Source organism: Pinus tabuliformis, chromosome 4_2 (genome assembly GCF_031772625.1).
Source record: "Pinus tabuliformis cultivar Carrire ecotype Pingquan chromosome 4_2, CPIR1, whole genome shotgun sequence".
Taxonomy (NCBI): Eukaryota; Viridiplantae; Streptophyta; class Pinopsida; order Pinales; family Pinaceae; genus Pinus; species Pinus tabuliformis.
In genome coordinates this window covers 748,812,810-748,826,822 of record NC_142304.1, presented here as the reverse complement: position 1 = coordinate 748,826,822, position 14,013 = coordinate 748,812,810, and the positions used below count along the sequence as shown (strand labels likewise).

Below are 14,013 nucleotides of genomic sequence, written 5' to 3'. Positions count from 1 at the left end.
ATAGTTACTCAACCATAATATATCATTTTCATAGTCACAGAGGAACCGAGGAAACCAATAGATGAATAAAAAATCATTAAACTTCCTATATCATTATCTGTATCATGGCGGAAAACAAATACTTTACTATATTATTAGAAGAGAGGAAGGCAAACATATCATATTATTAGAAGAGAGGAAGGCAAACAAAAGAAAGGCAGATGAATCGAATTCGGGCGACCCAAGGACTAAATGCCATACTAATCAGGTAGCAGTCAGCCTACGAGCTATTATTGATGACAGTGCATTTACGACGAATTTGTCCCTCGTTGCCAGTCAGTTCGATAATCATTCCCATATTAACCATGGCAGCAGCAAAGTTATAGCTCCGAGCGCTTGCGTTGACTCCAGTTGCGGTGTTTGGATCTGTAACCAGTGTTACATCGGAGGTAAACAAGCCTCGTTTCATTTGAAGGCCGTCGTAGTAAAGATTGTCGAGAGTTTCAGGCGTAATAATATCCATGAACACGGTCGTGATGTTGTTGCTGGGCTTGCCTGAGGACACTTCTCCTTGAGGACGGCAGCATATTTAGGATCAAGAGACGGGTCGGTCGGAATAGTGGTGCTGAAGTTGTAGAGCCTGCTCACGAATGATGTGCAGTGAGAGACGCCAATTGAGTGTGCTCCTGCATGAATAGACCCACTCATGGATGAACATTACAAATTACAGCAATGAATATACAAATTACAATATTTTTACTAACCATTGAAATATGATATATGGTTACCCTAGTGTATCTGATCTGATTGCAATGGAAGATCTTACTTCACAACCATAACCATAAATATACCTACATCAATACATTCACAAAAATTTGTATGCACCTGAGAGTATAACCATGTCCTTCTGGGATAGACCTTTGGATGCAAACCTCTGTGTCAACTGGCTTACATTGAAGGTAGGGGCAGGTATATTTGTGGCGACTTCTGAAGCCAGTGATGCCTGCGATCAATTATAAAATCATTATTGGCTGTTCAACACTGTTTTAACAATAACTGTTTCAGACTCAAATTAGAATACACAGTATCGCTTGCTTTGGTATCATAAAATGGGTAACTACTAAAGTCATTTGTATTTTTTTATAACGTAGTTATTTAAGCCATTTGAGGAAAGAAAATTGAAATAGTTTAGATACTTTATTCAGCATGCCTGCATTTAAACAATTAAATGACTCCAATCAGTAACGCTTCCAAATTTTAAATCAATAAAACTTTAAACGGTTGCGTAGACTCCTGTAATAAAATTCTAACTTTGTGATATGCTTACCAGCTTTGCGCTATCTCTAGCAGCAAATGCTAGGATATCTGCACAGGAAACAGTGTTTGGGCAGATGGTCTCTAATCTCGATTTTGCTCTGTCAATCACGTCATATCCGTGAAGGCTCGGATTGTTAACAGGACTATCTTTCTCGGCAGTGTTGTTGGCAGTGGAGTCTATGAGAACAGAACCATCGCATCCCTGAAAGCGCACATTATTTCAACATTCAAACACACTATAACATATAATTGCGTTAGAATACGACTCGTGAGTAGATGCTGATAATGTATAACGATAAGCAGAAGCACATATATCTAAATCGGCAGGGATAGACTAGACAGACAGAGAGGAACACATGTAGTTGTAAGCAGAAAGCATTAGGAAGGGCTGTGAAAACTTGCATTTTCAGCAGAATTTTTGGACGTTGATATGTTTATAAAAATGTAATAATGGAATTATATTGAAGCCTACCCTGACGAAACAATCATGGAAATGCATCCTTATGAGTCCAGGAGCTACTTCTGAACTGTTTAGGAATGCATCTCTCACAACCTCGAACACAGTGGATTCCGCTTCTGGACAACTGTAATCATAGAAACCGACTTCAAGAGCCCCAGCAACACCCGCTGCACAAAGTAATAGGAGAAGAAGGGCCGAGTACTGATTGGTCTTCGCCATTGCCGTTTCAATACGCACGAAAAATGCACTATCCATTACATAGTAAATAATAATAATATAGCCTATAGAGAATTCCAGATGAAAACGAAGTTTCTAGCTAGCGAACAGAATTGAGAGGCTAATGCTTTATCGATAACTTACGGAAACATAAATCCGTGACGCCGGGTGTGGATGCAGAGCTTCGATCGTAAGCAGTAGCGCTTTGCATAAAGGTTTGAAGCTATACATATGTATTTATAGGATGTTGTGGAAGCAGAAAAACGTCGCCATGTCGTTGTCAAGTTGCGGTGTGAGCCTCTCGAATCGAGTTCGTTAAAATTCAGACTTGAATGGAGTTGGCAAAACAGGTTTTCTATTTCTGTATGTAATGTGGACACCGACTGAGTTATAAAGTTATTTAATATTTTTTCTCCAAAGGTCAATGCTAAAGAACCGCTACCCACTACTTAGTTGATTACTTTTTAAAAACCAATAAAGCAATGTAATCAAATGGATGTATGTTTTGCATCCTTGTCCACTTCTAAAGTATTATAATTTTTAACTGTTTAGACTTAACCAACCATTGGTTGTAACCACAAATAAGGTAATGTATAGGTTAGAGACAAATAAAATATATATATCATAGGCTCTGCTTACTTTTCAAATGCCCCCATTCATATGTCATTGCTTAACAAAGCCCTCAAATGTTAGACCAACAAATGCTGAATCGGGGAGTATTAAAGTTAGACCAACAAATGTCACCAGCCACAAATAAAATATTTTCGAATCTCCTCGGCAATGAACAAATGAAATCAGAACCGGGGATTACTAACCGGGGAAATGTTTGTCTGGTATTAGTTTTCGTTTTGATTTTAATTATCGATGGATTCATTACTAACTTTGTATTAATTTTGGTTATATATATAAAAGTTTAAATTATATTGTTGGGAGAAATTTATTTTAAAACGAGATGTGCAATTCCTTGAGTGGTCCATTCCTAGTTGCTCCATTTCTAGTTGATTTGTATAATATAAAATTAAATAGAAATAAAAATCATAACAATAATAAGAAACAAAAATAAATATGAGTTATGGTGAAATTAATTCATTGTTACTATAAGCAATAAATAAAATATTTTGATGTAATTGTTATGTGACATAATTCTATATAACCTTAAAGAAAAATAAAGTGATTAAAACTAAAAAACTTCTTATATTTTCACTTCAAATGATGAAGAATAGTTTCAATATAAAACATAAAGCAATCTATTTGAATATCCATGCTAAGTAATATATTTTACTATCAACTTCATGTAGAAAAATAAAGAATATATATATATATATATATATATATATATATATATATATATATATATAACAAAAATAATGAAAAGTAAAAAAGATCAATTACTTCTTAAGAGAAGAAAAATGTGTTATTCATTTAAATTCTTAATATAAAATTGTATATGATATTTAAGAAATCTTGTTATTAATGTGGGTCATGTATAAAATATTTCAATATGTGGAGTTAAGTAATATTGTCTTTAAACTTTTGTTGAGCTCTATTAATGTTATCCCCTATTTCTATCGCTCCTTCCTCCATTCTGGTATTATGACTTCTACATTCAACCTTGCCTCACTCTGACAATCATGTTCTTGCAACACATGTGCAGTCGCTAAGGGGAGGAGGCCATGGGATTCAAGATAGATCCCAAGGCTTGGTCTCAAGATGGTGCAACCATTTAGCACTCAAACACCCCCACTATTAATTGAGATGAGATTTTCCACCCTAAGACTCTCACAACTCATAATCGTCAAGCCTTTTCTAATTCTAATATCCCTCAAGATGTATCCCATTCAGTTCCTGACCTTTGATCATAATAGGGGAAGACAAAAAAAATACCTTAACTCTATTACCCCTCATTGCGAGTTCAAAACCCTCTCGGGCAAAGTTATAAGGGAGAAATAATAGGAGTTGTTGACACCTAATCATTAGGGATTATGAAAACATTGTAAATATTCTAAGTAAGAAAATGAGAAAATGAAGGGACATTGGAATATGAATTCCAAGAGTCTCTCTCTCAATGTATATATCAATAATATTTTCTAATGCAAATATATCATTCACAGAGTTACCAATGCCTAGCCACATATGGTATAAGAGTTACAAGGCCCCATTTAGTATTTTCTACTCAGTGACTCCTCCCTCCCTTGATAGAAAATCTATCTTGATTCCCTAATCTATCCTCCGCAAATTGTGGAGTGTTAATTCTCTATCAATGTGTAGGTTGACTTATCCCTTTGGATTCTCTATGTGATGAACCTTCTTGAGCATCCTTGTGCATTAGTTCTATGTTGAAATTCATTGTAGTAGTCTTCAGAAATGTCTGAAGTTGATTTCACTCTTGAGAAATGCGTTAAATCTCTCGGTCTAGCAGCTTATGGTGTAGAAACGAGTGTAACAACGTATGGTGTAGGTACGAGTGTAGCAGAGTATGGTGTAACAACCAGTGTAGTGTTCTGTGGTGCAAATACAACGTTGAATGATTGAGACCAAGTAGGTTTGGAACTTGCATTGAAAGGTGCGAATTTAGTGTTGAATGATGCTCTTCATTGTGCATTGAACTCCTCTCATACCGATTGCATGCATCGATATTGTATTGGTATATGCATATGGTTGAACATTAAATTGCGTTGATGGTTGAGTATTGGAAGTCAGTATTGCTACTCTAGGTTGAAGACCATGAACATCTCTGTGGTTATTTAATTTATGGTATGTGCATACAATGAACGTTATGTACTTTGTGCATACTTTATGTTTGGTGCTCTATATGTGTCTGTGCTCTTTATATGTGAAGATTCGTATGTGTGTTAAATTGGTTCACATATGTCATGGACTGTGAGTCATTCCATATATTATATATGTGCTAGTATTTAATGTGAATGGATTCACCTACATGCATTGAATGGTGAAACCCATTTATATGTCAAATCATATTTGATGTTATTTTAAAGAGATCGTATGCAAAAATTATTACCTCGGGAAGTTGATGTACCCATTTACCCCAATGGGGCCAACAAAATTTTGGCACTTCATCTCCTAGGGTTAGGTTTTTGGATGTTTAGGGTTTTCCATTGTTTTTAAATAATAAATAGGCCTAAGAGCATCATTGTAACATAGTTCATAAGACATGTAGCTGCAACATCCTTTCTTATAGATAAGCCACCTTCGCCTAAGCTACTTTATTTCCATTCTACATGTAAACAATTTTCAATACTTTGTTATTAATGAATTGAAGTTCTATTTTCGATGTAGCTATGTGCTTCTGTTTATATGTGTGTTTCATTTCATTCCTTCATAAATCTGGATCACTGGTATCAGAGCAATTTGCTCTTTCTCAATTTTTTTATGCATGTCCCCAATGAGGTCGAGGTATAAGGAGTTGGGACTTGAACTAGTTGAATGTTTGCAAGACCATCCCCACTGACATTCACAACCTCCGATAGTTCAAGAAAATAAAGACATGCGAGCATGAGGTGCTTTCAAATAGTTGCCTGAAGAAGCTTTCGGGCAACAAAGGATGGAGATGATGGACAACTTTGCCAAGATCCTTAAACGGATACCCACCAACGATCCATCTTCATCAACCAATCACTTCAGAGGTGTCGCCCCCTTCAAGGTACAAGTGAACATCGATATCCCTATATTCGAAGGTCAGGTAGATTTAAATGTTGTAGATAAATGGTTGAATCTGCTGGAAGATTATTTTTCGATCCATAGTTTCTCCACTAGGGAAAGAATTACTTTTGCACTATTTAAGGCCACCCTACATGTCAAGGACTGGTCAGAAACTTATTGTGAAACAAGAGTCGAGTATCCCTCTATGTTTATAGTTTTCCCCATATTGGAACTCTTTGCCAGATGTTGTAAAGGAACAATATTGCCCCTCAAGGAGCTATGAGGACAAGTACATACAATGGACCACACTTTGCCGCAAAGGAACCAATATGCACATGAGTTTCAAAATATTACTCATACTCTGTGCACAATGTTAGGTCTAAAATACTCTTAGTGACACCTTGTGCTCAATTACTACATTTGTATGCACAAATAAATTCATGAATAAATGGTGGACATCTCCTCACTTGGTGTAGCATATCAATATTCTACCAAGGCTGAACAAACATTTACATAAAAGAAGCACGACTTTGGATTTGTGAATTAGAACACCCCCAAACAGTAGAACAAAGGATAAGGCTAAGGTGGAGTGGCCCAAGAAAACCCATCGAATTTGCAAGCAAAGAATGACACTACAAAGAATTTTTTTTTTATAGGAAAGTGGTGTGAGTTCCACAGGAACCCCACTCATAACACTGACAAATGAGTGCGTGCCATGTAGTCATTAGTGGTGGAGCTGAAAGCTTCACAATTTAATGCATGTTCTGATTCTGAGTTAGAACTTGATATGGGGAATTGTTAGGGTCCTATAGTTTATAAGATAAATTGATGATTATCCGTTGATTTTCATGTCATGAGATGTTGTAAATAATGGTTCATTCTACAAATTATTTCAAAAAAACAAAATACAAAAATGAAAAAGGGCATTTAAAAGAAAATTAGATAGATATTTAAAAACAAAATAAAGAATGACAAAAAACCGTTAGAAAAATTGAAATATGCGATGCTAGATCAAATGTCGCGTTATATGTTAAATAAATTGAGTTTAATTAGTTAAATCACAAATTTTAATTTTGATTACCTATATTGTTAATAAATTTATTTTGACACGACTATTTTGACATATGTAATAAACACCACACTATAATCAATTACCATGATCTATCCCACCCATATCAATGACTCCTGATTATTTTAGAGATCCTTTTCCTTACGACATTTAATCAAGCGCGGGGGGGGGGTCAACAAGCAGATTCTATCAATCCCACTCTAGCAGCATGCCACCACCTCATCAATTTCAGATCCCCCTTTGCCTAAACTGCTTACAACTCACCACCCTTCGAAATCTGCCTTCCTCTTTCCCACCTAATATCAAGTACCAAACCCGCTCCCTCCACTCTAATCTGCACGCACCAAGTGTAACATCCATTTACCTATCATTTAACCACTAAGAAACCATTTCAAATATAATCATTTCCAAATTAATTAAATCGCTCTGTTAAGCGAATAACTCTCAACGGTAAATGATCTTTCTCATAAAATAAAGCAAAACCCCATTCAATTTTCTTTTACTCTACTGTTCCACGACGTTGAACGACTAAGCCTGCTATTATAGCCAGTTATCAAGCCTAACAGTTTTCATCCGACCAACTCCTGGGTAATTACAGTTTTCCATTTCATTTATTTTCAACATGTCATCTAAAGGTAAATCGAAAGCCATAGTGGAAAACCCTATGCTTCCCTCTGTAATTGACCTAGACCACTAGCCCTTAGTGGATCAACAATATAAAATATCTGAAACCAATTGTGAGTTCGATCTCTACGAACTCCACAATTGGTTAAAACAAAACTATGTTCATCTCAATGATGAATTGAGTTTGTGGGACTCCTTCCTACCCTTAATTAGTTTTGCCGTAAACCTGTCATTTTCCAGAATTTGTCTCATGGTGTCATTTCAAGTACATAAATTGTAGCCTAGAATAATGACATCTTGTTTAAAATTACCTGTGACTCCATATCTCATATGCTTTAGATCCAAACTTAAACTTCTCTTAAACCATTTTCAGTAGATTCCCTCATGGAACACTACAAAAACCTCAATTTTCCCCACAAAGCCAACATTTTTTATACATTTTTACGTGACAATGCCCACTTACCAAAACTAAGCCCCCCGTATCCATCGTCATTGTTTCCTGAAATGAAAAAACAAGTAATTTCTATAGTTTCTTGTTTATTGGGATATAAAAACGATCAATGGGTGATGAAGCCATTTTAGGTTTTATATGAGTATTCTCGACAAGAGAAAAGCCTTCAGTCATTTTTCATTGCAATCAATTCTTAGCGGAGGTCATTAATGAACAGCTCCTCAAGTTTTGTATAGAAGGAGTCTTCAAGCATGCTTCAGTTTTAGTTTCCTTATTCTTATTCCATCAGGCAAATAGATTTCAATTTCCACTACAGAAACTGGATGAACAGGGAAATGCACAGTCAGCGATTCATTAGACTTCCTTGGTAAGGAAGCATACAAATGGATTAAAATTCAATGATCATGTGGAAAAAATTTGTACATAGTTTCTTGCCTACTTGAAAGTGATTCTGAACCTAGAATTGAACCTGAAATTAAGAGAGTTATACATCACAGTGAACAAACAAAGATAGATGTCTCGTACATGTATCAAAATTACACTGAGATTAGAGTGTACGGATGCGAATTTCCTCCATATAGGTTGCCTAAATTTGTTCCTATAAGAATTTTTGCATTGGATTATATGAGGAAAATCATAAATATGGACAAGCTACACTTTGTGACAGCCAAAAAGAAATTAGGAAAATCATAAATATGGACAAGCTGCACTTTATGACAGCCAAAATGAAATCTCAGCTCAAAATCAAAACACGGGTTTGGCCTTTCATTTGCAATGCCAAGACAAAAACAAAACAAGCTGATCTTCGACTCAAACAAATGAAATTTAAACTCAGTTTCACTTGGTCATATGATCCTTTAGGAATAATCTCAAAGTTGAGAGTAGAGCAAAAAATTACTCCTTGTACTCATACTCCCAAACCTAAAATTGAGAAATATATGAACCAAGATCAATGGCAATGAAATATATTGCAGGATGTAGAAGAATAGATACTTTATACTACGAAATCGCAGACTCCTGTACCACAGGAAAAGAAGGATAAATACCAATGGAGGATGTTTCCCCTTCATTTTTAGAAATTCAGGGGAAATAATACCAAATATACAAAAGGACGAAGAAAACCAATCCAGTAGATGAATATTTGTAGGAATAAAATGTACAGTCTACAATAGTCTTGGCAGGTCCTTATACTTCTACTTTCCCTTGAAATGAAGGCATTTTCATAGGGTCACCATTATCTTCAGCTTCTTAAGAACCACTTGAAACATCTCAATCAAGAGAATTCGTCCATGATCAAGCGGAACTAGATATATTTGCAAGGTATAAGGAAATTAAAAAGAAGAATGAAATTTTGAAAGAAACAATGTATTCCCAGTTCTGGAAGCAAACCATTTCCTCACAGCACAATATTCTCTCTACTTTTGATACTGAAAAAGGAATAATGAAGACAAATTACCTTGAAGTTGAAGTTCATTTTCCTAAAATTTGATAGGACTACAAAAATTCTATCTTTTCTTTTAACATTGGCCAAATCCATCATATTCATCAGATGGATTTACAGGAGAAAACGGGTGAGATGTTATATTCTACCCTGACAAACTCAGCAATGGAAGCATCGAGACTTCAAGCTTCAGTCAACAATATTCAATCTCAATTAAAATTATAAAATATCTTGTTTAGCTAAAGGAACTAAGATAAAGTCTTTAGAGGTTTTAGTGTTTAAACTAGGATATGATCCCAGTAATGTAAAATCTACTGAGGAGATCATTAAGAGAAAAAACGTTGACATTGCAACCCTAAAGAAGCAGCTCAAATTTCCATCTACTGAAGATACACAAACAAAGGGAGTTAGTCAACTAGAAAAGGAAAAGGAGTTTATGTTAAAAATTATCACTGAACATAATGGAAAAATTAAAGAAATGGAGACTAAAATAGAAAAAATACTAAAGGAGAAAGAACAATCAACTAAATTAGCAATAATTCCTCTCATAATAATTCCAATTATAGGTACATCAACAAGGGGGGCTTCTACTTCAACAACTACTACAGCAAAGATACATTCTATAGATACATCATGAGAATTAATCATAGCTATGGAAGACATGTCTATCAGAGGGCAGGTGATTGAAAATTTGAAAGCTCAACTTAATAACCTCCAAGAGAAAAAATTAAAAATTGATAATGTGTATTTTTCAAAGATTCAAAAAACTCACAGATTAACTCAGAGAATTGAACTTTTAGAGAATGAATCTTCCATGGAAAAAACAATTGCAAAATCAAAGGAAAACATCTGGGTAGACATTAATGAAGTTACGATTGAAATTTGTCCTTCCATTGAAATTAGTTTCAAACAAGAGGAATTGGTGCAAAAATCAAAAGAGTTCATAGAAGATATAAAGGAAAGTTTGGGTCAGAAACCAGGTGAAGCTACTACCTTAATCAAAATTTTGAATTCAAAGACAAAAGAACAACTAGAAGAATATGAGATTGTAGATAGAACTAAGACAATTGTTGAGGTAAGAAGAGTTCTTACAAAAAGGAATTTAATGCTAGAGTTAGAGAATAAATGTCATAAATTGGAGGCTAACATTCAAAAATTCCACAGAAAGTTCGATATGCTTCATCAAAAGGGGCTTCCAGGTTTAAATGGAATGGGATATAAATTAGTTCAGCTAGAGAATTATCAATAAAATTTATATTCCATAGCAAGAGATAAATCCAAATTTTCCACCATAAAGGGAACCATTACAAGGAAATATTTCATGGAAGGTTTGAAGTTCGACTTACATATCAAACATGAAATAAAGTGTACTTTTATAGTCAAGCCCACTTTCTAGAAATATACTGAGGTGGATGAAACCTATAAAAATTTAGTCAAGTTTTCCTCCCTAGATGAAGACAGATGGGATAAGTTATGTCAACTTCTTGAGTAAAAAGGTATTCATCTTCACCAATAAAGAAACAACATTTTGAGTCCAATTCATCACTAGAATCCTTGAAATCAGTGCGAGAGAGCTTTAGCAGTTTAATTTTCCTATATTGTTGTACTATTTTTGTAAAACATTTCTCTAGGATATTTTGTAGAAACATCTTGATATTCAAAATCAATATATTTTTATTAAATTGTGTAAATACTTCATATATCTAAGTACAAAGGTTTGGAACTCATATGAAGAAAGAATATCCTTGATGTAAATATGTGCATGTAATGAAGTGACCAATTCAATTAATACAGAAAGTTTGTTATGGGATTCCTGTGTCAGGCAATTGGTGAAGTTTCCTCTCATGTAAAATTATTATCTTCCGAATTTTCCATATGTAATTCTATCTTTATTTTTTAAAGAATATTAAGGGCAGAAATTGTTTGAATACACTCTGCTCTGGATTATAAACAATATTCATGTTTTCACTCTGATATTAAGTATATAATTCATCCTAGCATGCTCTATATTTAATTGAATCTAAAGCTTTTCATCCCATTCACCCCACAAATGCTCAAAAGACCCAAAATCTTGCCTACATTTCCCTGTTACATCTATTCTGTCATTCTTGTATTTGGCTACCCTAAGACTTATGATTCCATTACCTAATGGACCGTCCATTTAGTTTCAACCAAATCTTTGAAAAAACCAAACTCAAAACACAATAACTAGCCTAATATATCAAAACAACAAATCTAAATCCAATAGAGAGATCCCTCTCTTAATCTGAAAGGGCTAGATCCCAGATTTGCAAATGGTTTTGTGGTTACCTCTGGGTTTCTCTCATAGCCTTGGGCAATTATAGAGTGCTAACATGCTGGTGACCATAATGGGGACTTTAGACAAATATATAAATTGAATTTTTCCTTGGCTGTGAAATTTATGTCATTAAGGTTGTTTTCCAGCTATATTTTGTGCATATTTCTATCTATAATAATCTATTGTAGATCTGGCTCGTAGAAATATATACACTAGAACTCATCCAGATCTTAAACCACCAAAAATTGTAGATAGTCCTAAAAGACCTATAAAACAGAAGAGTTTTATTGACAGCCAGACAAGTAATAATCCATTTCCCAAAGGTAATTCTCTCCCTGAAATTATTTTAACTGTAGAGGATATTGAATTTGATTTACCTTTTAAGCATAGCCTTTTCTTTCGCAAATCAAACAACTTTGTACCTGAGACAATTTTTGATGAAAGTATTTTGAAACCATATATGTCCAAGTGTTAACCTGTTAATCCAGACTCTAATGAAGATGTCATAAAATAGTTTAATAAGATTGAAGTTTTGGTGAACGAATTAGATCAGGCTGGTCATAAAACTCTTATTCATCAATCATCTAAATCTTCATATTTTTCTTGACTTTCCTCAGCACCAAATCCACCGGTGATTCCCCTTATTACTATGGCCCCTCCAATAATTCCCCCCATTACCACTATACCCATTTCATGTCCTATCACTACCACCACTAAACCAACACAACAAATTATAATCTTACCCCATTTAATATCCCCCATATCCACATCTATTGTAGTTTCATCTTCCTCCCATTCCGATTTAACTATCATGGCAGCTCATTATGCCCCCTGGTATTACCTGGAAAACTTAGTGCCATTCCATAAGATGTTCAAAGCCAAATACCTAAATTTGATGGCACACGGCCAATAAATGATAAACAACATATAAACAGGATGAATGATTACTTATATTTGCAATAAATTGATGAAGATGATGCGAAGATGAGACTATTTTCCCAAAGTCTAATAGGAGAAGTTAAGAAATTGTTTAAGACATTGCATGTTTCCTCTATCCCAGATCTCACACAATTTCACCAAACTTTCCTCACAATATGGGAAATAAAGAAGAATCCTCTCCAAATTTTGGCTGAATATGAGAGCATAAAGTGACCCCCTAGCGAAACAAGACTATTGTGCTATATTTAGTAACATTTACAATTCTGTCCCAACTAGAATACAACTCCCACCAAGACTAGCTCTGATCAAGTTTCTAGATGGTTTTGATCGAGACATGTCTTACCAAGTAAGAGAGAGAAATATTGCTACCCTTGAGGAAATTTAAAGGAATGCAATGAGTGTCAAAGTAAATTTGTTGGCAATGAGATATCGGTTAAAGGTTGAGAGGAGAGTCAAGGGAAAATCAAGGTGGCCCTCCGATTAGAAATCCTAGTTTTAGGAGAATCCACCCCAAATTAAAATAGAGAGAACAAAGAGGCCTAACTAATCACCAATAGATTATACCTCCATTCTAAGAGAATTATGTAGATGAAGAAGTTGAGTTACTAGAGGATCTTGAAGAAAATCAAATAAACTTGTTTGGGGAAAGTGAAATTGACCACATTTTCCTAACTAAGGAGGACCAAGAATTTTTCTTTCTATCACAACCAAAAGTCATCCCTTCAGAGTTAGATGAGTATAAGAAAGGATACCAAAATGCTATCATGGAGGTGTAGACATAGTACAATTTGAGGAGTAAGAAGGCCATTGAAACTTCTCCCAAGAAGATTTAGAGTGACACCCCTTCTACTAGTCAGCCAAAATATGATTCTCAAAAGGGACTTCTATCATAAAAGATGTCAAAGAAATAGATAAATCTCATACATATTTCGATACTGAAAATGAATTGGCCAAGGTAAAAATTCCTATTCCTTTGACATAATTGATTAACAAAGGTGCATATAGATCTCATGTCATGAAGGCTCTGAAGATAGGGGAAGGAACAGACACAGTCAACTTGATTGATGACCAACCTGTGTTATTTTTTAGACCTCAAATTGAAGGAAAGTCTCAAGATGGTAGTGTGCCACCTTTCTATTCAAGTTTGACATTCATGACAATATTCTGCACAATTCTATGCTTGATTCTAGTGCTTCACACAATCTTATGCCTAGAGCCTTCATGGAAAAGCTAGGATTAGACATAACAAAATACCCTACAAAAATTTATATGTTACTCTCGCAAAAATATGAGAAAAGAGTGTGGTAATGGATATTGTAGTAGAAAACATACATCTAACTTATGGAATGCTTCTCTCAAGATCATGGGGAGCAAAGTTACATGGTACTCTGCAAATGGACATGACCTATGCCACCATTCTTGTTTTTGGTCACCAAAGAATGTTATATAGTGAAACATCAATTATATATATGGTTAGCAACCATGAAAAACAAAACAATTACCCCTATATTTTGTGTATTCAAATATGGAGTCCTTTATTTTGTATAATGACGAATGT

General features: G+C 34.7%; 1 pseudogene; it reads right to left on the bottom strand.

Annotated features, from left to right (window-relative positions):
• Window positions 1–259: 259 nt before the first annotated feature.
• Window positions 260–1,975, bottom strand: LOC149171761 (peroxidase 5-like; annotated as a pseudogene).
• Between the last annotated feature and the right edge of the window lie 12,038 nt (window positions 1,976–14,013).